The 24,366-nt window shown below is 40.1% G+C and overlaps 1 long non-coding RNA gene across 1 annotated transcript; it reads right to left on the bottom strand.

Moving 5' to 3' along the window:
* Positions 1 to 5,318: 5,318 nt before the first annotated feature.
* Positions 5,319 to 9,923, bottom strand: LOC149455484 (uncharacterized). Its single transcript, XR_016314054.1, has 2 exons — positions 9,781 to 9,923; positions 5,319 to 5,438 (listed from the first exon to the last, which is right to left on the bottom strand). It is a non-coding gene; the product is annotated as an uncharacterized LOC149455484 (long non-coding RNA).
* Between the last annotated feature and the right edge of the window lie 14,443 nt (positions 9,924 to 24,366).

Here is a 24,366-nt window from a genome sequence, read left to right as displayed (position 1 = left end):
TGGCCTGGGAGAAATAAAGCTTCAAACACTGAAGTGTAAAAGCTAAATCTCTGAAAGTTTAATGTAAGTCAATAGGTGTTATACAGTAACTCAATAGGCATTGCCATTCAGAATGATGCTCTTATCAAAGAAGATACATGAAGGATAGAAACTTCAAATGGCTGAGTAGTACCATATACGGTGAATCCGTTTCCAATGAAATGAAGCTACAGTCAGGAAAATGTGAGGACAGCTAGGAAGCGAAACTCAAAAATGAAATGAACTGTTTACACATCTAGAAATGGAGGCATTATACAAAATGGATGCCAGTTAAAAAGATATATCTCCTTACATGGTAAGGTTTGCAGTTGTGTAATACTCTTTCCATTTTCGGATGATGGATTGAACAGAGCTCCGTGAGACTTTTTTTTATAACCTAACCTTGCTTTAAACTTCTCCACAACTTGATCCCTGATGTGTCTGGTGTGTTCCTTGGCCTTCATGATGCTGTTTGTTCACTAATAGTCTTTAACAAACCTCTGAGGGCTTCACAGAACAGCTGTATTTATACTGAGATTAAATTACACACAGGTAGACTCTATTTACTAATTAGGTGACTTCTGAAGGCAATTAGTTCCGCTAGACTTTAGTTAGGAGTATCAGAGTAAAGGAGGCTGAATACAAATGCACGCCACACTTTTCAGATATTTATTTGTAAAAAAAGTTTGAAAACTATTAATTATTTTCTTTCTACTTCACAATTATTTGCCACTTTGTGTTGGTCTATCACATAAAATCCCAATAAAATACATTTACTTTTTGGTTAACATGACAAAATGTGGAAAATTTCAAGGGGTATGAATACGTTTTCAAGGCACTGTATAATGTATAGAGTCACTTTAGAGGACATGATGAAATATAGTTTATACAGAGGACTACGGTGTAGGGATTGTGTATCATGGCAAATTTGCAGTTTGAATTTACATAATGAAGTAAGCTTGCACATTTTAATGTTTAAACACTGCAAATGCATGTCTTGATGCCTAATTGTGATCAGAATAAAAAAACAGGTTGAGTGCTAAACCCACTGAGTTGGATCTGATTCACAGATAACAATTTGCGGTGCACCTTGTAGTAGAACTAATTAACATACATATTGCCAACACACAAGGGATTTTTGAATTAATGTTCAAACAACAATTCAAGGTGATCACATCACAGCAGAAGGGTGCAACATTTTAGGGTCACCATTCTGCTGTGGTGTAGTCAACCTAAATAAACGTTTGGATGTTAATTTGAATATCTTTGGTGTGTTAGCAATATGTACATTAATTTGTGATGTTACCAGCTTCCAGCTGGCAGTTGCTGCAGCACCCACCTACCTCTTAGCCTGTTCCTGGAAGTATAGTCTTTTGTTGTGGTTGTTGTTGGAGACACTAAGGGAGGGTTATAACTCCTGTCAGATTTTCAGGATATTATGACATTACAATCAAGGGTTAATAGGACATATTCACCATTTCAATTTGCTTGTACAGAGGGTGCCTGCCACAGACACAGTTCCATGCACACAGTCAATACAGGCTTAGTCTAGGGGATGTCTCTTTAGAATTTATTGCTGAATAACATGAAACAGGAGTAGGGTTCAAGGGGTTTTCAGGATACTCCAAAATGATCAATTGGAAGACCAGCTTCTATTGTCTTATAGCACATGAAATTCCCACAGTAGGTCTTATTTCCCAGGAGCTGACTGCCACCCAGCTTCCATGGGTAGATCCTCAGTGAGGCAGATAAAACAATCCTTCTCCAGACCAGGACTTTAGGACAGTGCTCTTCAGGAAAATCCACTATTAGCCTTCTCCAGGCCCTCAGCCCAGCACCTGCTGAAGCCCAAACTGTAATTTTTGTCTCAGGACAGCTGTCTCCCAGTGGAACTGGAACCCTTCTAGCACAAGAAGAACCGTCTGGAAAGGCGGTTATTTATCACCTCCCAGCCTCTTTCTGGACACCCCTTCCAGGGATTGGCTAAGGCATGATAAATATTCATAACTGGATATTTGACTCCTGTCCTATATTCTGGAATCTTCTCCCAGAAGCATTTAGGAGAAATCATACACCCAGCTTAGAAAGCCCTGACCAGAAAGAAACAAAATATAACTGCTCCAATAACTGCAGTGTGGCCAAAAACTAATTTTAGCCTAACAACCTAATTAGAGGAGGGCGTTACAGCAGTATTAAATATAGAGTGCTCCTCAAAGGGCAAAAAGGAAGAAGTTTTGAGGCACATATCATTAGCTGCAATAATCCATGTATGAAGTTCAGATAAATGAATAATATATTTAATATTTACTCTGTAGAATTGTGATAAGATGGGTCCTATTACTATATTGTATTATTTTAACCTTCATATAACTCTGATGTACAGTAAGACTTACTTAAAGAGTTAAGTTAGACTTACCCTTCAATGCTTCCTTCTAAGTTTAGATACAGCTTTCAGTTAAAACATTTTTCAGAAAGTTTAACTTAGGCTACGCCAGCCATCCAGGACCACAAAAAATGTAAGGACATTTGATTGCCTTCTACAGTACCATTTATTTCTATAGTGAACATCTTTTGGTAAACATTAAGTCACTGCCAAGTTGTAAAAGAAATGCAGCTAAAGTTGGTTTGGCAGATGAGAAAAGAACAGAAAACACAGACTTTGCTATTTACAAAATGATAGAAGAATAAGAAAAAATGAAAGGCTTGATGAAAGCTCAGCCTGTGATGTTTACTGTAACATTGTCCAAAATGTACACTGGAAATATAAAATTAGAAAGGAATTCAGACATTTTTAGGACAGTTTATGTGAGTGATATAATGTGTATATAAGGTACAGTAAGTACTTGTGGGTTGCTTTGGCATTGCACAGCGTTTGATTCTCTCCATAACCACATTATTAGCTATGGTACCCCAAAATGTAACCATCTAGTATTTTTGTGTGTACAGCTAGTATAAAGGGGGATTCACTTGTATAACTGTGCAGGTTTACTTATATAAGATTTATACTTACTGTAACCCTTTAATTAGCCTTAGTACTTTGTCCAATCTGACTATTCAGCCTGAGATGAAGAAAGGAATCACCGCTAGCACTCAACCCGCTAAATAGGGAAGCTCTGCCAGTCTCCAGATGAGGATAACTGCTTGCTGACCAACCCATGCAGATAAATACCAGATCATGTACGTGTATGTGATCTGGCACAAAAGAGCCACCAGCCCACTGGCTGGCAGCTCTTCTGTGCCAGATCACATACATGTACATGATATGGCATTTCCGGGTGTAGGGCTCACCCGCCTTCCCATCTGTGCTGTCATTCGCTACAGCACAAGCCGAACAGTAGGTCAATAATTTATGGCCGAGACCTGCAGATTGGCTGAGTGAGTGACAGAACAGAGCTTTGTGTTGACAAACAACACAGAGCTCTGTACAGACAGCAGCGATGTGCTGGGTTTTTTTCCTCCCTGCAAAGCAGGAAATAACAACAGGTACATTGCTTAGCAAAAGCAGCACATGCTACTAACTGCCACTGACATCACCTGTGACAATAATACAGTGATCAATGTTAATACTATACACTGTCTCTGTGCTAATCACACTGGCTGGAAATGGGTTAACATCTAGGGACAATCAAAGGGTTAACTGTGTGTCTAAAATGTGTACACACACTGTATTACTGGCACTGGTGATGTCAGTGGCAGTTAGTAGTATGTCAGTTCCCACAAAGTGTCAGTTAGTGTCTGATCACCGCCATTACTAGTATAAAAAAATAAATAAAAATTCCAGCATATATTCCATAGTTTGTAGCCGCTATACCTTTCACGCAAACCAATTAATATAGACTTATTGTGTTTTTTTTTTATCAAAGGACATGTAGCAGAATACATTTTGGCCTACATTTATGAAGAAATTTGATTTTTGTTTTACATTTTTTATTGGATATATTTTATAGCAGAAAGTAAAAAATATTGGGTTTATTTTTCAAATATTTTGGTCTTTTTTCGTTTAAATAATATAAACAAAAAAACCTAGTGGTGGTCAAATACCACGAAAATAAAGCTCTATTTGTGTTAAAAAATTATATATATTTCATTTGGGTAGTTGCACGACCGTGCAATTGTCAATTAAAGTAGAGCATTGCCAAATTGCAAAAAATGGCCTGGTCATAGGAGCTAAAATCTCCTGGAGCTTAAGTGGATACATAGGGTTGTGAGTCTTGATTAGAAAAACAAGAAGTCAATGCATGAGTCAGTATTTCCTAAAGTGATGAAGCCTTTAAAATTGATTCTCCTCATCTAACACTTAAACCTAGAAAGTAACCCACTAAAGCCCTACCTCAACACTTAGGTTCACTACTCCCAACCACAATCTAGCACAAAGTAACACTAAACAATATCCTTATTCTCTAAAAATAATCCATACTCACCGTCTATTTAAAGGTGTTGTAAAGTTTACACATTATTTACCTTAATGCATTCCCTGCGTAAAGGTAAAAAATGTTTCAGAATGTATATTGCCCCTTCACCCCCCCTTATACTAAAGATCTAGGATCGAGCCCGCATTCGTGTCACAATAGGAAGCTGCTTACTATGGTTGCACATTTATTTATTTTTTATTTCAGGTATTTATATAGCTTTGTCCATTTACGCAGCACTTTACATATATATATATATATATATATATATATATATATATATATATATATTGAACATTCACATCAGTCCCCAACCCTCAAGGGGCGCACAATCTAAAGTCCCTAACTTACATTCATACATACACATACTAGGGCTAATTTAGACAGGATCCAATTAACCTACCAGCATGTTTTTGGAGTGTGGAAGGAAACCGGAGTACCCGTGGGTGGGATTTTAACCAATGACCAGGCAGAAGTGCTAACCATTTAGCCACTGTGCTGCCCCATTGAGAAGAGGAGGAGCCAGCAGCACTGGCAGGGACACCAGAAGAGGAGGATCAGGGCTACTCTGTGCAATACTGTTGTGCAGAGCAGGTAAGTATAACATGTTTGTAATTTAAAAGAAAAAAAAACACTTTACAAAAGCTTTAATGGCCCTGTAATCTATTTTCTATTAAATAGTTTTTTTACTGCATTTTCCTTCCTCCATGTAACGCCCTCCATGAGCTCCAGAACTTCTTCTTTTTCCCCCTCACTTCTATTTGTTTGAAACCAACAGTGTACATTAGTTGTGCACTGCTCTATACACACTACAAATCCCATAGTTTATAGTTCTTAGTCATTTAAAAACATATATCAAATAGTGACTGCTCTAGGAAGATCAAAAAAACCTGCAGATGATACAGTTTATTGAATATGATAGAGGTACGGTACACACAGTTTGGTCACAAGAGGATAAACGTTCACTTTGGACAGGATGCAGCTCTTTCAATACAAGCGGGACACCAGATACTGCAAAAACACAATCAAGAGAGAAAGAGCACAAATCACTCTAGTGCAATTTTTCCTTTTAATAAATAAGTTAGAATCACAATATGTTATGCGTTCACAAAATCAAATACTTAAAGGCTCATCAAAAGTACATGTCAGTCTATAACGTCCACCTAGATGAAGATCCCAATGTAATGATCTCTCCGCACGGTGTTGGACTGATGAAGCAAGCCTGATGCTACAGTATATCACACGTGCAGGCCATTGAATGGATCTGGCATTTAAAAGCAGGTTTGAAATTCGTTAGCTAGGTACTGCCCCAGAAGGGAGGTTCAGGGTTAACTTGGTTCTTTTGGCGGGATCTTTGGGTCCAACCCACTGCTCCTGTGGATATAAAAGGGAAGAGAACAGAGAGGGAGTGGAATGTGAAAATGTGGAATGTGAGAAGTGAAGCTACTGAGGAACCTGTGAGATGTAGAGGCATGGAGACCTGGTGTTTGCCCACCAGCCACTGGGGAATGCCACAGACCTTTTAGCACATGGACTCTATCTTTTCAGGTATGCCGAGGCAGCACATAGCCTGAGTTAGGATTAGGGATGTAGGGACAAGAACTCTTTGCCTGGTTTGAAGTCAATTAAAGGAGGGCAATGCAAGTAACTAACAGATTTCTACAGATGTTGGGTCACTAGCATATTGGGGTGTGAAGACACAGCACTTAAGAGTCATACTGATGCAGTACGACAAGCGGTGATCATGGGTAACAGAAGTTTACATTTCGTTCATGCAGCCTGTCTGTAGCATGTACCTGTTATAAGTGGAACAGCCTCTAGCAGCGATGGAGATGTTGCAGACACTCTATCCACTGCAGTCTGTCTCCCACAGCAGTGGGAGCGGACTGGCGCCACAGAGGTCCCCATCCTGTACAGACATGCGGAAGCTCAAGAGTCAAGTCAAGTGCACATGTGGAACCCGCGCTGGGTGCAACTTGGGTCCCATTCTGCTACTGGGAACATTAGTGGAAAACCCTGGACAGGTGATTGTGGACAAGGCTCAGCATACCCCTCCTAATTACACAGTACAGTGGAAGGATGTACATATACATGGGGACCCAAGAGTTAACTTGAGAGCAGTTGTTATACAAGTGTACATGGTGTACGTTCATTAAGAGTAGGGGTCTGCCTTAAGGTTGAGTATTCTCCAAGGCCTGAGCCTTGTCCCAGGGCATTGATGAAATGGCACAATAGTAAAGGTACCCCATATGTGTGGTAGAATGATCCTGTTACAAGTGCATAGCTTAGCCCAGAAGAACCTACGCCCTGGGGCAGACCTCTTATGTAACCTAGACTTGGCATCCAACCAGTTAACTGAGGAAACATGAAGGAGAGAAACACCAACCCTGCCCTGCCACCAACACATTCACAGCTTCAACACAAGCCCATGCCACTCACTGGGGATACCAGAAGGAACATGCAGTGACAAGGAGGAGGTGGGAAGCATCGAGTTGCAAAGACAACAGGGGGCTTCCTTTTGCAAGTCAAACAAGTCAATGTAAGAGCCACTATTTATGCAGGACAGTACTGATGCAGTTAATCCCATGTGCACCAAATATCAAAAAAGCTCTGCATTAGTACACATTGAGATGATGTAAAAGATACATTTAGAAACATAGTAAAAGGAAAACAAATAATATTTGTGACCAGATCTCTGTGCATATGCATATGGAGTTAACTACATCAGCACTGTGCTGTATAAATAGTGAAAATTCATTTATACTGGTTCTCTTTAACCAGGCAAGCTAAAGCAATGATCAAAATAAGTCTGCTTACATAATATTATTCTGCAAATATAGTAAATGTGCTATAAGCCTGCTATTTTGACATTGGTTTTCATTAATCTGTCTTGTGCAAAGCTGATCAAAGCTAATGTATGATTACTTACTTGAAGTGCAGCTCTTCATGAATAACATTATTAAAGCATGAGAGGAAGTACAAGCTCATCACCTTTATATCTTGCTTAATTGGATCAATTTTTGGCTCTGTTAGTTTAAAGGGCAATTTCCACAAACTAGTATGTTTCTGTAGTGCTATCCTCTTTAGTTTAACAGGCTCTTGCCTAAAGCTGTGCAGAGGCAGCCAGGCACACAGCAACAGTCCTTACACTCCGTCTCAATAAACACTCTAGGGGTTGTCGTTTTTTGGATTAGGGTGTAGGTTAGTGTGGGATACTCCGGAAACACCACATAGGAACAGGAGGACACGCTACACCTTGCTAAGCTTCTCTGAACAGTCTTTAAGCCAGAAGCAAAGTATGATAGCCAGAACTGAGACCTTGCAAGGGCTGTTTCAGCCAGATTCACCACTAGCACTCTTACCCACAGGACACCAGCACTCACTAGGGAGTCACTAGGGCCTTGAGCTCAGGTCCGTACTCACAATGTCACAGAATAGTCGAATTCTTCCTTCCAGTATCCACCATTTAAAAATGGGCATGGCTTAAAAAAGGTGTGGTTAGATAGTTTCTGAGATGGCTTACATAGTGCAGAATGTGATAATGTTAAATAGGGAATGTACAGTATGGAGTGTATGACAGAGGGTAGTATGTACAGGGAGAGGAGTGTGGAGTGTATGTCGATGGGTAGTATGTACAGGGAGAGGAGTGTGGAGTGTATGGCGGTGGGTAGTATGTACAGGGAGAGGAGTGTGGAGTGTATGTCAATGGGTAGTATGTACAGGGAGAGGAGTGTGGAGTGTATGGCGGTGGGTAGTATGTACAGGGAGAGGAGTGTGGAGTGTGTGGCGGTGGGTAGTATGTACAGGGAGAGGAGTGTGGAGTGTATGGCGGTGGGTAGTATGTACAGGGAGAGGAGTGTGGAGTGTATGGCGGTGGGTAGTATGTACAGGGAGAGGAGTGTGGAGTGTATGGCGGTGGGTAGTATGTACAGGGAGAGGAGTGTGGAGTGTATGGCGGTGGGTAGTATGTACAGGGAGAGGAGTGTGGAGTGTATGTCAATGGGTAGTATGTACAGGGAGAGGAGTGTGGAGTGTATGGCGGTGGGTAGTATGTACAGGGAGAGGAGTGTGGAGTGTGTGGCGGTGGGTAGTATGTACAGGGAGAGGAGTGTGGAGTGTATGGCGGTGGGTAGTATGTACAGGGAGAGGAGTGTGGAGTGTATGGCGGTGGGTAGTATGTACAGGGAGAGGAGTGTGGAGTGTATGGCGGTGGGTAGTATGTACAGCGAGAGGAGTGTGGAGTGTATGGCGGTGGGTAGTATGTACAGGGAGAGGAGTGTGGAGTGTATGTCGATGGGTAGTACGTACAGGGAGAGGAGTGTGGAGTGTATGTCGATGGGTAGTACGTACAGGGAGAGGAGTGTGGAGTGTATGGCGGTGGGTAGTACGTACAGGGAGAGGAGTGTGGAGTGTATGGCGGTGGGTAGTACGTACAGGGAGAGGAGTGTGGAGTGTATGGCGGTGGGTAGTACGTACAGGGAGAGGAGTGTGGAGTGTATGGCGGTGGGAAGTATGTACAGGGAGAGGAGTGTATGGCGGTGGGTAGTATGTACAGGGAGAGGAGTGCGGATTGTATGGCAGTGGGTAGTGTGTGCAGGTTGGTGTCAGTAGGGCAGTGGATGCTGTAATTAGTTCTTTATTTTTATTATTTTTTTTTTACAATTTAATATTTGATGACACAAAACTAAACATCTTTGGCTGCACTCATGAATGCTATTGCTGGAGTACAAAATAGAAGAGAGGAGAAAGAGAGATTTGGGGGCAGAAAGAAAAGGAAGGAAGGAAAGAAAGAAAGAAAGAAAGAAAGAAAGAAAGAAAGAAAGAAAGAAAGAAAGAAAGAAAGAAAGAAAGAAAGAAAGAAAGAAAGGAAGGAGGGGAGTGAGGAAAGAAGGAATGGAGGGGATGGAGGAAGGAAGTAAGAAAAGGGGGGGAGGCAATGGATGGAGGAAGGGAGGAAAGGAGGGAAGGAAAGGAGTGAAGAAAGGGGATGAAGGAAGGAAGAAAGGGGATGGAGGAAGGGAGGCAAGGGAGGAAGGGAAGGAAGGGGATAGAGGAAGGAAGGAAGAAAGAGGATGGAAAAGGGAAGGAATGAAGAGAAGGAAGGGAAGGAAGAGAAGCATTGAAGGAAGAAAAGGGAGGGAATGGATGGAGGAAGGAAGAAACTGAGGGAGGAAGGAAGGAAGAGAGATAGGAGGAAGGAAGGAAGTAAGAATAAGGAAGGGAAGGAAGGAAGGCAGGGGAGGAAGGGAGTGGAGAAAGGAAGAAAGGGGAGGAAGGAAGGGAGGGGAGGAAGGAGTTAAGGAAATAAGGAAGAAAGGGGAGGAAGAAAAGAAGGAAGGAAGGTCAGACTTACATGGCTGGTCCCCGGCTCACTGGCTCAGTCAGAAGCATTACAGAGCTGTCAACTGTTCTGTATTCAATTTCCCACCAAAACATCCTCTTCTGCACGGCACAGACTAGAGTGTGGGTGTGTACAGGGGGAGGCAGAGCAGATCCAGCCTCTCTTTCTCCTATTGTTGCTGAGAATGGGGAAGGGCTGGGCACTGAGGAGCACACAGGGGGGCCTACAAAGAGAAATTCTGTGGATGGCAGGGGATGATTGGTGCAGTGGTGGGGGCAGTGACAAGTACTGTTCTTCTTGTATGACTTTCAATGAAGCAGCTGAAAGCCACAGGAGGGAGAGGAGGCGATGCGGCTTGTGTGTGTTTTTCACAGTTTGCTGTTAGAAACACACATATGCCGTACACACTTCTTTATATGTGTTTTATTCGTGTTTGTTATAATTTAGATCACATATAAGTGGTTTATTACAGCGCCTTTCTATCTATTTACTTATAAGACTTTATAGTGTTGGTTCACTTTATAGTGGCAGCTGTTATTAACAGTGGTGTTTGGACTGCGTCTAATATTTTAGAAAACAAAATTATCCTATGAGGGCACTGTGTATCTGGAAAGTTAATGAGTGTATATATGCATGTGTAATATCAAAGGATAGTGGCAACTTCTACAGTATGTCTTCATTAAGGCCTCCAGGGGACAAGGTGTCTGTCAGGTACCTGACTGGAGGATGAGGTGATGAGAGGGCTCCCCTTACGGCTAAGTGCAACGCACCCCTGAGGGTAGTAACAGGGGGTGCAGTGCCCAAAGAAGCACGGGTTGCCAATGATGTAGTTGCCTGGTGATACCCGATAAGATGACACCTGTGGGTGGACAGGATACAGGAGTGGGCTCTCCAGAGGACTAGCGGATCCAGGCAGATGGGCAGAGCAGAAAGTGAAGTCAGAAGCCAGAGCCGGTGTCAAACACAGAGCATCAATCAGGAGTAAAGACAGGAGCAAAGTCAGGAGCAGGCCGGGGTCAAACACAGAGCACCAATCAGGAGTAAAGACAGGAGCGAAGTCAGAAGCAGGCAAGGGTCATGCACAAGTCATCAATCAGGAATAGCCAGGAGCAGATCCAAGGAACAAGCTGGGGTAAGAGCAAGGAGAGAAGCCAAAGCAGGTCAGGGTCAAGCCAGGTCGGTAACGAATAATCAGCTGGGTAATTTGCACAGGAACAGGAGGCTGACGATAATCCAGCAATTATTATGAGGGGCTGCAGTCCTTACAAAGGCCACTGGGTGCCAGCAATTATCACTCCATGCGTGTGCCAATGCGCTGTCGTGCACATGAATGCACGACTGTGTGCTGTGCGACTATGCACACGCGCACATTTTTACACAAATTAGTATGGCCATATTGGGCATAGGTGCATTTGTCAGGGCTTCCTCATTTCCTTCCCTGACAGTGTCTAAGATATACATAGATCCAATAGATCTCTGTTTGGCAAAGCCTGCCTCCAAGAGGTGTCTAGGCATGGATTCTATAGCCCAGATATGCAACTCTGCTGTAAATTTCTTGTGAGCCTCAAGAAATTCGGGGAACACTATGTTCATCTTTGCCTCCTCCTATGAGGCAGCGATGATCCCCTAACCTCTTTCTGAGGGTGCATATAGTACGCCTCACATAAAGGAGGCCACAAGGGCAAGATAAGCAGTATACCACAAAGTCAGATGAGCAGTTATAAAAGTTGTCCAAAATGTAGGTTTTACCATTAGTAACAAGCTGCTTCTGGCCATGTGCTTCTGGCCAAACTGACGTGTTGATACATGCCTTTGAGAGGAATCGTGGTCATAGAGGAGGTGGGACTGAATGGAGGGATCTTAAGTTTACTAGGTGCTACCTTATTTATGAGGTTGGGAGCTCTCCTATAGGTGACCCTAAGTTTACAAGAGATCACAGTTTTAAGATGAGGGTCTTCAAATAAGATGTTCCAATGGTTTTTTTTTTAAATATGTTTCATTTGATGATGTGTATGAAATTTCATAGTGAACTTGGTAGAATGATCAGATTCATCCTAAACTCTTTTTATGGGTTTGCCTTTCAGATAAAAGGTACAAGCTTCAATTAGGGATTCAGGGTAGACTTTTTCTAAAAATGTATTTTTTAATAGGGAACTTTGTTGTACATAATCAGAATCTTTGTTACAGTTTTGTCTTAAGTGACAAAATTGTCCCTTAGGGATATTGGTAAACCAACTTGGGTAGTGGCAGCTGCGAAAAATGCAATGATCCTACCATTTGTTTGTCAAGTCTTTAGATCCAAAAAAGCTAAGTGATTAGGGTCTTTAACATGAGTAAAATAAAGGCCATAGGGATTCTGATTATAATGGATGAAAAACTGATCAACTAGATATGTTGGGCCATTCCCAAATTAATATTATATCATTGATATAGCAACCAAAAAAGATGATGTTACCAGCGGTGGTATTCCCAATAACCCATCTCTAAGTTTGCGTAAGACAAATTATAATAGTAAGACTGGGTAAGGCTGATTCCTGGGACACCGCCCAGCCAACCTATGCTGATTCCCGGGCCCCTAGCCCCATCCAGCCTGGCCAATATATTCTGTCATCTAGCACCCAGTGATTTGTTATCAGCTAATTTACTGGGTCCTGCTACTGTCTAAACTGTGAAAAAATAAGAAACACAATGCCTCCAATTCACTATGATATTCAAGCTGTTTGCCAGACAAAAATCCCTCATTCCAGGATATTTTTTGAGTCCTTCAGAAGATGTACTCTGTTGAAACTGTGCTAGAAAAATAAAAGCCCATTCCCCTATTGCATTTTAGTTACTATTGAGGCTCTGTAATGATATTAATATAAATATAATTTAAAAATATTATTAATACTATTAACTCAAATAGGATTTAAACTAGCTGGAGATATATGGATTTACATTTTATGCTTTATAGAGGTTGGTTTGTATAGTTTTTGTATTTATTATATTTTTATTGACACATTGCCTCAAACCACTTTTATATTTAATCAATAATTATTTTAATTGAACCATGCAATATTATGATTTATAGGATCAAAGAAACAACTCCCCACATTCTACCTGATATCCCATTTAGGCTAAAAAAGGTGTCAATGCTCTGACGTGGACTCCTGTTAACTAGAAAATGTCAAAATCATCCAAAATAGTTGTCACTCAACAGTATTCTAAATAAAATCTGAAGCTTTATTGATGTAGAGGGGTAAAATCTATGAACATAGCTCCGCTTACGTTTTTCAGTCATTAAAGCCATTAAGCTGAAACACATACGTTGGGCTATATTCACGGATTTTAACTGTATGCATGAATTCAGCTTCATATTTTGTGTAAGATTCTGTTAAGTGCCAACTATTTTGGATGATTGAAATTTATATAATTATTATAGGAGATTTGGCCAATGAATATGATCAGTCTGCATGCCCAATACCTATTTTACTGTTGAATATAGTTTGGTGTATTTCTTGTATGCTAACTGAGACTTGTGGATGAAAATGTGTATTATATACTGTATATCTGTATAGTATTTTGTGGGTTTGTTTGAGATAATGTCATTTAGTTTAGAAACATGTAAAAGTGACTGCAGAAAAAGAACAAGTTGTCAACTGAGTCTGCTGTTTTTTTTTTTTTTTTGTTTTTTCTTTTTAATTTATATATGTTTTTGTATTTTTTTCTTAACTTTTTTTGTCTTGAGTATAGATCTGTGATGATCCCAAGCATGTTTGAAGCCACTTACTGTTAACTGACTCAGTACCTCAACTTAAAAAAATACTTTCTAAGATTAGATTTGAGCTTTCTTCCTATTAGTTTGAGGTATTTTCCCTGTGTTCTTGGTTTCATATTGAAAATAGTACCCTTTTTCACCCCTTTAATGGGGTTCTGGCCCTTAGTGGCAGTGACTGATAGAAGCAGTATTTGTGGCTAGCAGGCTGATCAGTTCATGACCAAATAAAACCCATATATTGGCTATTTTGCAATTCTGGGTAAATTCTAGGGATCCATGTACTTTCGATGAATGAGGAGGATGAATGATTTCTTTGTAAAAGTTTTAAAATCTTTATTTTTTTGTTTGTATAACACTCCTGAACAGAAAGCGCTGGTGTGCTCTGAAATGCGTTGAGGTAAAGAAAACTATGGTACATGTTGGACCACCAAGGCTTTTTACAAGTGATATATCTCCTTTGTGATTTCAAGAGCCAGCCCCTGTGGATGTTTTACCCTACAGTACTCTGAGGTGAGACATTCACTGTCAGCTACATGTTTCAAGTACTACTACAAGTGAATACACTTACATACAATCTTTTTCTAGCACTGCTTCAACAGAATACATCTTCTGCAGGACTCAATAAAATATCCTGGATTGAGGGATTAGTGTTTTTTTGGCAGTTTGGATACCGTAATGCACCACCGGTGCAATTTTGGCCACAATAGAAGGTGAGTATAACTGTTTACCTGGAACTTTATGCAATTATATAGATACTCTTAGAGGTGCTGTGTTCCATCTCTTTTTTCCTAGTTTCTATACCCCATGTGGTTTATTGGAATGAACTAGCAGCTCTGGAGAACTATTATTAAACGGAGTGTTTTTTTCCTGCACTGTTCTGTGTGAGGGACTATCTGCTGCTCCCCTTTTTCTTTAGGGGTATACTTTGTATGGACTGCTACCACCTAAAGGCCTGTCTTCCTACACCAATTGTCTGTATTAATCTTGGGTTATAGTGTAGGTTTGACAAACTCTCCTACTGACATTGGGCAGGGAGTAATCGCTTCTGATACAAACTCATTATACATACCCACATGGAAGAAAAATATATTTGAAATATATTTAAAAAATATTCTTCTCAAATATATTGACATATACCGGTATTTGAAATACTACAATTTTGGCCGTATTCAATATATTTCAAAATATATTTCAATACATATATATATATATATATATATATATATATATATACACTGCATGTTGAAATCTGTTTTTTATATATTACAAAATATATGAAAAATATTTTTAAAAATTTTTTTTTTTAAATATATTCTTCAGATTTTTGTTAACATATAAAAAAGTAATTTTAACATATATTTTTACATATATATGTAAATGCATTCCAATGTAGATTAAATGTATTTTTAAAGAAATACAGTATATTTGAAAAGGTGTTTTTAAAAATATTTTTCACATATTTTGTAATATATTGAATACGGAAAAAATTGTAGTATTTCAAATATATGTCAATATATTTGGGAAGAATATTTTTAAAATATATTTCAAATATATTTTTCTTCCATATGGGTATACCAATGTGTCAAGACAGTTTTTGACACATTGGCATAAGCCAATTTGTATATTTCAGATGTAATCTGGGTATTTGCCTGTTTTCACTACATATGAGTCGTGGTGCCATTTAAAATGAATATTGCAAATACACCCCAACACATTGGCATTCCAGTGTAGTGCGTTAAGCCTTCCATAGATGATTTGAATCTCAGAAAGTTCAGCAGGAACCAGCCGAGATTCACATCATCTATGGCCAAGCTGATTGTGTCCAAATCGATTGTTGTATGACTTAGGTACAACAGGCCTGTTGGGTTTTTCATGAGATTATAGCCAGCTGCTTTAGCAGCTATCAATAATCACTGTGCTGGGAGAACACAATAGCTTTATGGGAAGGACGGGGCGGACTGACAACTCATGGGATCCCTGGGCAATAGGGGATCATGGTGCCCCTGTGTCCTTGCCCAAACTCAAAAAAGCCTATGAAAAAGGTACCAGGGGCATCTCATGGGGCCCTCTACTGACCCTGGGCCCTCGGGCAGTACCCAAGTTTCCAAATGGTCAGTCTGCCTCGGGGAAGGATTCCCCCATCAACACTGACTTTGTTGATGGGGGAATCGAGCAATGGTTGCATTGCCTAAGGTTGCAGTAAAGAAAATCACATCACCTATGGCCAAATTTAAAAAAGCATCTTGTCCAATTTAGGTGTGTTAAAAGGTTAGTTCACAATTACCATAGAACTGCCTACACAGGAAAGGGGCATATTTAGATAAAAACATACTGTGCAGCTATGACCAAAGTTAAATTATGCCCTTGCTAACGGAGTAAGCCATTTATGTACCTACCAAAGCCTGGCCAAAAAACTCCTAGAGAAGTAAGCATTCTGTCCTGCTCTTTAGATAGGCCATTGTAAAGACATCCCCAGTTGATTCTCATGTGCTCTCTCTCAATCCCTTGTCACAATAGTTTTGAGTTTAGCATTTCTGCAACAGAGGAGATAGTGGACCACACATGTGCGTTGGTCTGAGAGCTCATTTTCAAGATGCTGGGGGTGAGCAGTAACAGCTGGGAGTGTCTTAATAATATCCTACCAACAAGGCAGGTAGGGGTGATGCCACCTCTGGGAGTGTTTCATCCAGGCTTCGGGAGGTACATAAATGGCTTACACTTGTAGCAAGGGCATCATACAATTTTGAATCAAAGCTGAACAGTTTGTTTTTATCTACAGGCGACCATTACTTGCATAGGCATCTTTTTGGTAAAGATAAACCAACCCTTTACAGTCTTTGCAGTAATGCACCAGATAAGTATTAGGAGGCTATATAGCTTAATTTGCTATACCCATAAAGAGCAAATAAAACTGAAATGAACTATATAAAAAAAACCAGAGGTATTATACTGTGCTGTGTTTTAATTTATTCCGAATTAGGAACTCCTGCAGTCCTGATAATGTAGCATACAATGTCAGTACAAATACTGTTCAACTTTTAATTTGGCACACTAACAGGCACTATGTCATGTGTGTTGCTTAATGAACTGAGGTGTCAGTTGAATTAAACTGCACTTCGTTGTGGTTGTACCGCAAAGCTGTTAAACTTTAAGCATTCCCGTCCTTTCCCACAAGACTCCACATGCTGGAGTAGAATAAACCCTCACAACAACCAATCGAATATAAATAACCAATAAAAGAGTTTATGAAAATTATGTAATTTAGCAATTGTTGCCAGCATTCACGAATAAATGTCAACGTTTCTAGACATTGTCAGAACAGATACATTTTAACACCAGGGTGGCAAAAGCAGAGAATATTTTTTTTCCAAAGCAGTTAGCTTCCTGCCTTGTAATCCCTAAGAAAGAAAATTATCAGCTATCATTTTTTAACTCATTCTGCCTCCAGTGATAAACTGCACAGCAAGATTATATAAATGTCATGCATCTGAATTTCTGTGTGAGCTCTGGAACAATTTTCAAGCATAGCTGTCACTGTTAGCAGTAGTTTTATCATATCTTGCATACAATGTCAGTTTTGTTTGAGGATATAGTGATATTTTGCATTTTCAAATTGCAGTTGTTTTTTTTAGAGAAGGTTTGAAGTTAACCAGTTTGTATGAGGCATCATAGACATTTCTACTTGCAGGTACTTTGATATATATCAAAAATATATATCCCAGCGCCAAAAAGAATCAAAATCAAAAATCTTTCTAGTGACCTAGCAGCCATGGATATATTTAATTTATTCACTTTGATACATATGTCTATGTGGATTTTCATAAGCTCTAGAGAAGAATGAAGATAGCACAGCTCTAAAATACTGTATATATTTACATAAACATAAATAATATTTACATACTTGTTGGCCCTTAAAGGCAAAATGCTACTGTTCAGGGGCAGACTGACAACTCATGGGGCCCTCGGGCAATAGGGGATCATGGGGCCCCTGTGTCCTTGCCCAAACTCAAAAAAGCCTATGAAAAAGGTACCAGGGGCATCTCATGGGGCCCGCTACCGACCCTGGGCCCTCAGGCATTGCCCGAGTTTCCAAATGGTTAGTCCGCCCCTGCTACTGTTGTTAGAGTAGAGAGTAGAATTTTACTTTATAGTGGAACTGAGCACCACAAACTGAAAACGCTATTTACTTAATTGTTCATATTCAATTCACCCATCCATCCATGTCTCCATGCTTCATTTTGTTAGGAAAAACACCCCAGTAGCTTTTCTAGCTGAGGCCATCTTAAGTAAGGGCAGATGATTCCTGTAGCATTTACTTTCTGTAATCCATCTGACTTTAGCTCAGGTATGCAGGCTGGAGGATGTGCTCATGGCTGCTGTTAGAAACCATGGGGCCCCATACAGCCAACCTGACAGGGCCCCCCACCCCAAGAAAAACAGTTTACTAGGCTTTATTTATGAATGAACACAGTGATTGATTGGTACCAATCACTCGTATTCATTCAGGAAAGGAAGGGGCTGGTAAATGTGACTTATTTATCGCACCCTTCCCCCACTCTCCAGCCTGAAGGATCCTATTTTGTGCTTGCAGCTGCTGGTGGGAAGGAGAGGAGGGAATCCGGCAGAACTGCAGGAGTAGGGGCACACAGGGGAAACTAGCAGGGTGAAATGTATGGTGCACAGGTAGGGTGATGGGTGCAGCGAGGGGGGGCAATTACTGGAACTGATCCCCTGTATGGTTTTCTTTACAGCAGCTGAAAGCAAACAAAAGGAAGAGGAGAAGAAGCCAGCTTTCAGCTGCTGCAGAGGGAGCCATACAGGGGATCGGTTCCAGTAATTGCCCCCTCCCGCCATACATATCACCCTCCCTGCCCACATCTGACTCACCCAGCTGCCTGGGTCCCCCTGCTGGCCTGGGCCCATACAGGAGGACTGGTGCTACCCCCTTATCCACAGCCCTGGGTGTGCTTAGTTGAGAAAGCACCTCATCATCTTCTCCAGATGAAAGAAAAAATGCCCATAAAGACTCCTGGCATGCTTGACATTATTTTGGCTTAGGTCAGAAACTAGGAAGCAACTAAAGAAATATATAAACACAGGTTAAAAAAAGAACATATAATATACCTTCCTATCAATGTACTAATGCTAGCAGCATCAGAATTAAATAGTTAATGTTAATTGAGAGAGTTTAGTTCTGCTTTAAAGTGGAATGTTAAAGTGGATTTTTTCTCTATCTTTCACCACCTATTCCTATATTTAAAAAATCCCAATTTGTTCCTATCCTCTTCACATTCCTTCGCTGTCCCCAACTCCCTCTTAATCAACTTTGAAGGCACTCATTAGGGCAAAAGTACACTTTATCGTGCAGGCTGAGTTCACAGTATGCCAAGACTAAGTGGCAATCACATACCATTATGCTTGTGGAGAAGAAAAAGACTAAAAGGTTTGATGAAAAATTGTATATATAGTATAGGGGTATAACTGATGGCTAGTTGAACTTTATATAAAAAGAGAGATCTCAGCAATCTGCAAACTCAGAAGGCTTCTGTTTTGCTTGTGTCTTTTATGTTACTTTGCGGTACAAGCCAAGGAAGCAATTAAAATTCTGTAGTGTAATAATTTGCTTTACTAAACAGAAATAAACTGCACATATGACTGCAGGATACACAAATCTTAGCATGAAAAGCATAACAAAATATGCCTACAACATGCGCAAGCTAACTATCTATGTGATATGCATACACTAAAAGTTACTTAACTTAGTTCTTTCTGGTAATGATGCCTGCTCAAGGTTCCAGGATCCTCCTTTAGAGTCCAGGAGAAAAACATCTTCCAATCCAATCTTCAAAGTCTTCCAATACACGGTTTATTTTTCCAAGTCTCCAAAACAGCTGTTGATTCTTTGTCTTTCAGAACAACTTTGTCTTTGTCCCTCACCACATGGTTGTCCAAAGTCTTTTCCCCTCCCCCCCATTTCATGTTACATCATATCTCTGCTGAGCTCATAAACCAGTCTCATTGGTTCATTTCAATAGTGGAGACGTAGCTTCTAAAACAACACATGGTCTTAAAATCTAACAATTTAACATCTAAGCTATAAAACGGTCTTAAAATCTAACAATTTAACATTATCTAAGCTATAAAACCACTAAATATCCATAGCAATACTGACTTATAGGGTACCTCGTTGCTAGGCATGTGTGGGATGAATGAAGAGGGAGATGTGTAGTGTGGGTGTGGCTTCTGGGAAACATCACCTCACCCACTAGACAGACTGTTGGTTTTTTATGAGGCTTCTTGGCCGCATGGGTAGGAGCCAGAAAAAAGGAGTGTGAGAGCCAGTGGCGGACTGACAACTCATGGGGCCCCCGGACAGTAGGGGATCATGGGGCCCCTGTGTCCTTGCCCACACTAAAAGCACACCCAAAAAGCCTAAAAAAAAGGTACCAGGGGTATTTCATGGGGCCCCCTACTGACCCTGGGCCCTTGGGCAGTGCTCGAGTGCTTGAATGGTCAGTCTTCCCCTGGTGAGAGCTGCTTTGGAAGGTTCTGGGGGAAGTGAGCAGAGATCAGGAGAGAGGGAGTGGATGCACCATCCAGGAGCTCTGAGCCTATGAAAAGATCTGCGCAATCTGCAACACAACTTTCTGCTCTGGAGCCTCCGGATATATGGGGAATCTTACTCACTTCTAGTCAGTCTTCAGAGGCAAGTTGTCAGTCAGAATTGTTAACCAGATATTTCATGCATACTTTGTACTGATTACTAAAACTGGGCTTCACCAGCAATCTGACAGCCAGTAATCGCAAACAGGACATCAGCCAGTTGCCTCAGAGAAACTCTAGGTACCATAGGCAAGTGATCAGCTAGTTAGCTCATGTGAGATGTCAATCAGTTAGGAAAAGCTCAGGAAAGCCCCTTCTACTGAGTACTAGAGACAAGAAGTCATTTGCTTAATTTAGTTGAATTAATATCTGAGTAAGATATCAGTCATCCACTTCTAGAGAGGCACCAGCTCTTCATCAGATAAACTGATAACTTCCTGAAGTGAGATTAGTAGCCATTGTAGCAATCTGCGATCTATGGCATTAAGGAATTTAATTAAGATAAATCAAAAAATTTCAGCTAAAAAGTGTCTATTTCTGAAGCTTTTGGTCAAGCTGTGAGAAATAATTGATTATATACAACATTTCTAACACACTATCTATATTAATCCCTTCTTCAATTTACTTCATATTATGTCAGTTCAGAATGCATATTTTTTCTGTTACTTAAGTTTGACAGAAGATATAAAGAAATAAATAAACTATATTTCATAATCTAAAAATACCTTCAAAAGGGCCCACCAAAGCAAACTGAGAACTGGTTCTGTAAATTAGGAATGCTTTTGGAAACAGAAGTGTTAGTTTATTTTTAATCAAATTACAATATAGAAAGGAAAGGAACAGAAGAGAAATCCAAATCAATATTTGGCGTTACCACCCTTTGCCTCCAAAAACAGCATCAATTCTTCTAGGTACACTTGCACACATTTCTTGAAGGAACTTGGCAGGTTAGTTGTTCAAAAACATCTTGGAGAACTAACCACAGATCATCTGTAGATGTAGGCTGCCTCAGATCCTTCTGTCTCTCCATGTAATCCCAGACAGACACAATGATGTTTAGATCAGGGCTCTGTGGGGACCAAACCATTACTTCCAGGACGCCTTGTTCTTCTTTATGCTGAAGATAGTACTTAATGACATTCACTGTATGTTTGGGGTTGTTGTCCTGCTGCAGAATAACTTTGGGGCCAATCACACCCCTCCCTGATTGCCATGTCATGGTTGATCAGTATCTGCCTGTATTTCTTACAACTGATCCTGTCCAAATCTCCAACTCCATTTGAAGAATGCAGCCCCAAACTTGCAAGGAACTTCAACCATGCTTCACTGTTGCCTGAGGACACTCATTATTGTACCACTCTCCAGCCCTTCATGAACAAACTGCCTTTTGCTACAGCCAAATATTTCAATATCTGACTCATCAGTCGAGTGCACCTGCTGCCTTTTTTCTGCACCCCAGTTCCTATGTTTTCGTGCACATTTGAGTCATTTAGCCTTGTATCCACGTCCTATCCATGAAAACATGAGGTGCAGAAAAATGACAGCATATGCTCTGGCTCTATTTATATCCAGCAGGAATATTGTATTCTTTATCAATAAAGCCCTGCAGGCAAATTCAAGCTTAACTAGACCGCCATAGATTTGAGCTATGTTATAGACTCAAAATAACTTTTTTATATTCTTGGTGGTTTTGTTATAGTATTATTTTACATTGCATTTCTTGTATAACTGGGCCCAGATATCTGTCTTGTTTTAGTGTATTGTGGGTTAAGAAATATAAACTTTGTATACTTTTACAAATTATTGTCCAAAATATTGTTCAATATATTTAATGACAATTTAAATTTGTGTGGTTTATTTGTTTTAAGGGTGTGTCAGAGTAATTGATATACCCCACTATTTAAACATTGTAGTTCTAGAAAAAACTATTTAATTAGTGGTTCCTAAAGGAGTGAGCCACAGGGCTGGGGGTTGTTGGGTGGGGGAAGGCAAGGGAAATCATATAGTTCTTCCTTACCTGAGGATAAAGTGAGGATAAAGGTAGGCATACACTACTATAAAAATTTTATTATTACCAACATACATTCTGAATATATAACATAACAATAATATACTTGGTTTCCTTTAAAGCAAAACAAACATTGTGTGACTGTTCATACATTAACATACAGTAGCATCTCTGACAGCATGGCTTGAAATATTCAACATTTGCACAGAGATTTATACCACATAAAATTCTAAAAGACATGAAATATGCATCTTTTATCTCCAGTGAGCCCATATAAAGACACAAAAATACCTATGATAAACAATTTAATTGCAGTGCACAGCAACTTTTTACAATCACTTCAGGAAATGTGTGATACTAAATGCTTCTCTGAAACAAAAATTTATTTCAGCTCAGTTAAACCATGAATACATTGTAAGCACAGTTGTCAGTATCCTTTGAAGATCATAAAGCAGTTGTGTGTTGGTTCTATGGCAAAGCCTAATCTAATTCAATATATTTACACATTGTGTTTAACAATTTTCAGTGTCTAGCTGCTGGATTCATGGTTCAGAAAAAGCTGGTGCCTGCAGTATAACAAAGACTATCTCAATTCTTTCCTTATCTGCGGAAAGGAAAATTAAAGTTTAAAATGCATTCTGCTCAGAATATTGTATTGGCAGAATATACAGAATCTCAGTTGCAAATGTGTCCATTGCTATAAATATTACATTTGCTATATGAACTTTCTGATCTTAAAGTAGTATTAAATACTCAGAATTTTAGCTTAACACATTAAGCACAATAAAATAAACATTCCCCAGTAAACCATTTGTTAAAATTCATATCCCAACATTTGCAGTTTACAACTTTTAATACTGCTGGCTCCTGCTCTCTTGGTGCTGCTTCCCGGAACCTCCAGTCTTTACAGAAAATAGTTAACAGTGGACAGGGCAAATCTTGAGTCAGTCTTTTAGCTTGGAGAAGGAAGGAGGGAAAAGCAAGGCGGTACCTTGCCATCCTAGGCTATGGGGATGTGTTTTTCTGTTGATGCATACAGTCAGTGTAGGAAGATGCAACTCTAGTCCCAACATGCAAGGGTGGCTCCACTTAATGTTGTACAGAGAAGACGCCACCCTGGAATAGGAAACCTGGGGCAGTAGTCATGGTACCAGTTTAAACTAAAACATAGGCAAAGATTAAAAGATGAAGAAGCTGCATACTGCAAAATGGTTGCACAATCTTTTTTAAATTAAAATAATAAATGTGTTATACTTACTTGCTCTGTGCAATAGTATTGCACAGAACAGTCCTGAACCTCTCCTTTTTGGGGTCCCTTGCCAGCACTCTGGGCTCCTCCTCTTCTGTGTCTGCCCCCAAAGCAAGCTGCTTGCTATGGGATCAGATGTGTGGGCTTGCTCCATAGACACACATAGTGTGGCTCAGCTCCCTCCGCACTGAATTTGATTGACAGCAAAGCCTGTGTGCCCAGGAAGGGAGGGGGAGGGGTGGTGGGAGCCGAGAGTGCAAGGTTCTTTACCTTAATGCAGAGAAAGCATTAAAGTAAAAAACCTTTAGTGTTTTGAACCATTTTTATAAGTGATTATGTAAGACGCTGAAAGTCTTTTAAAAGTCTTTTTAAAAAAACAGAGGGTTTAGACTCACTTTCATTTATTTATAAACAGCTCTACCGGAGCTCCTCCCCCTGCCGATACGTCACCGCCGGGCCCGCGGCCTGCTGTAAGCAAAAAATAAAAACCTCAGTGGTGACTACTATAAAAAGACGCCCACCACTCGGTCTTCGATGGATCGGATACTTGGGATGATTATTCCTATATGCGCATAATCCATGCGTTTCTGGTGAGTGCGCATTGCTGTTATTCCAAGGCAGTACATACCTCGGAAGTATATTCACTTTATCAGACAACACCGCGGATATTGCATAGACTTTATATATGTATATATATATATATACAATTTTTGTCTTCATCCAGTTATTAATTCTTGAGCGCTGCACTGTTCTTTGTTATATTGATATACGTATATTTTAAAGGTATTGTGGTTACCTGAAGTGTTCTAGCTGCTGTATACATTTGAGAGCGCTCACTACATATTGCTTTTTATCTATTGAAATCTACTGTCAACTTCTCAGCTACAGTGCCATGAAAATGTTTTCATAGCCCTTGAAATTTCCACATTTTGTCATGTTATAACCAAAAATGTAAATGTATTTTATTGGAATTTTATGTGA

This window comes from Staurois parvus, unplaced genomic scaffold (assembly GCF_062004578.1).
Source record: "Staurois parvus isolate SC_StPar_1 unplaced genomic scaffold, SC_StPar_1.0 ptg000393l, whole genome shotgun sequence".
Taxonomy (NCBI): domain Eukaryota; kingdom Metazoa; phylum Chordata; class Amphibia; order Anura; family Ranidae; genus Staurois; species Staurois parvus.
The sequence above is the reverse complement of the archived record's forward strand: the minus strand, read 5'-3'. Positions and strand labels throughout refer to the sequence as shown.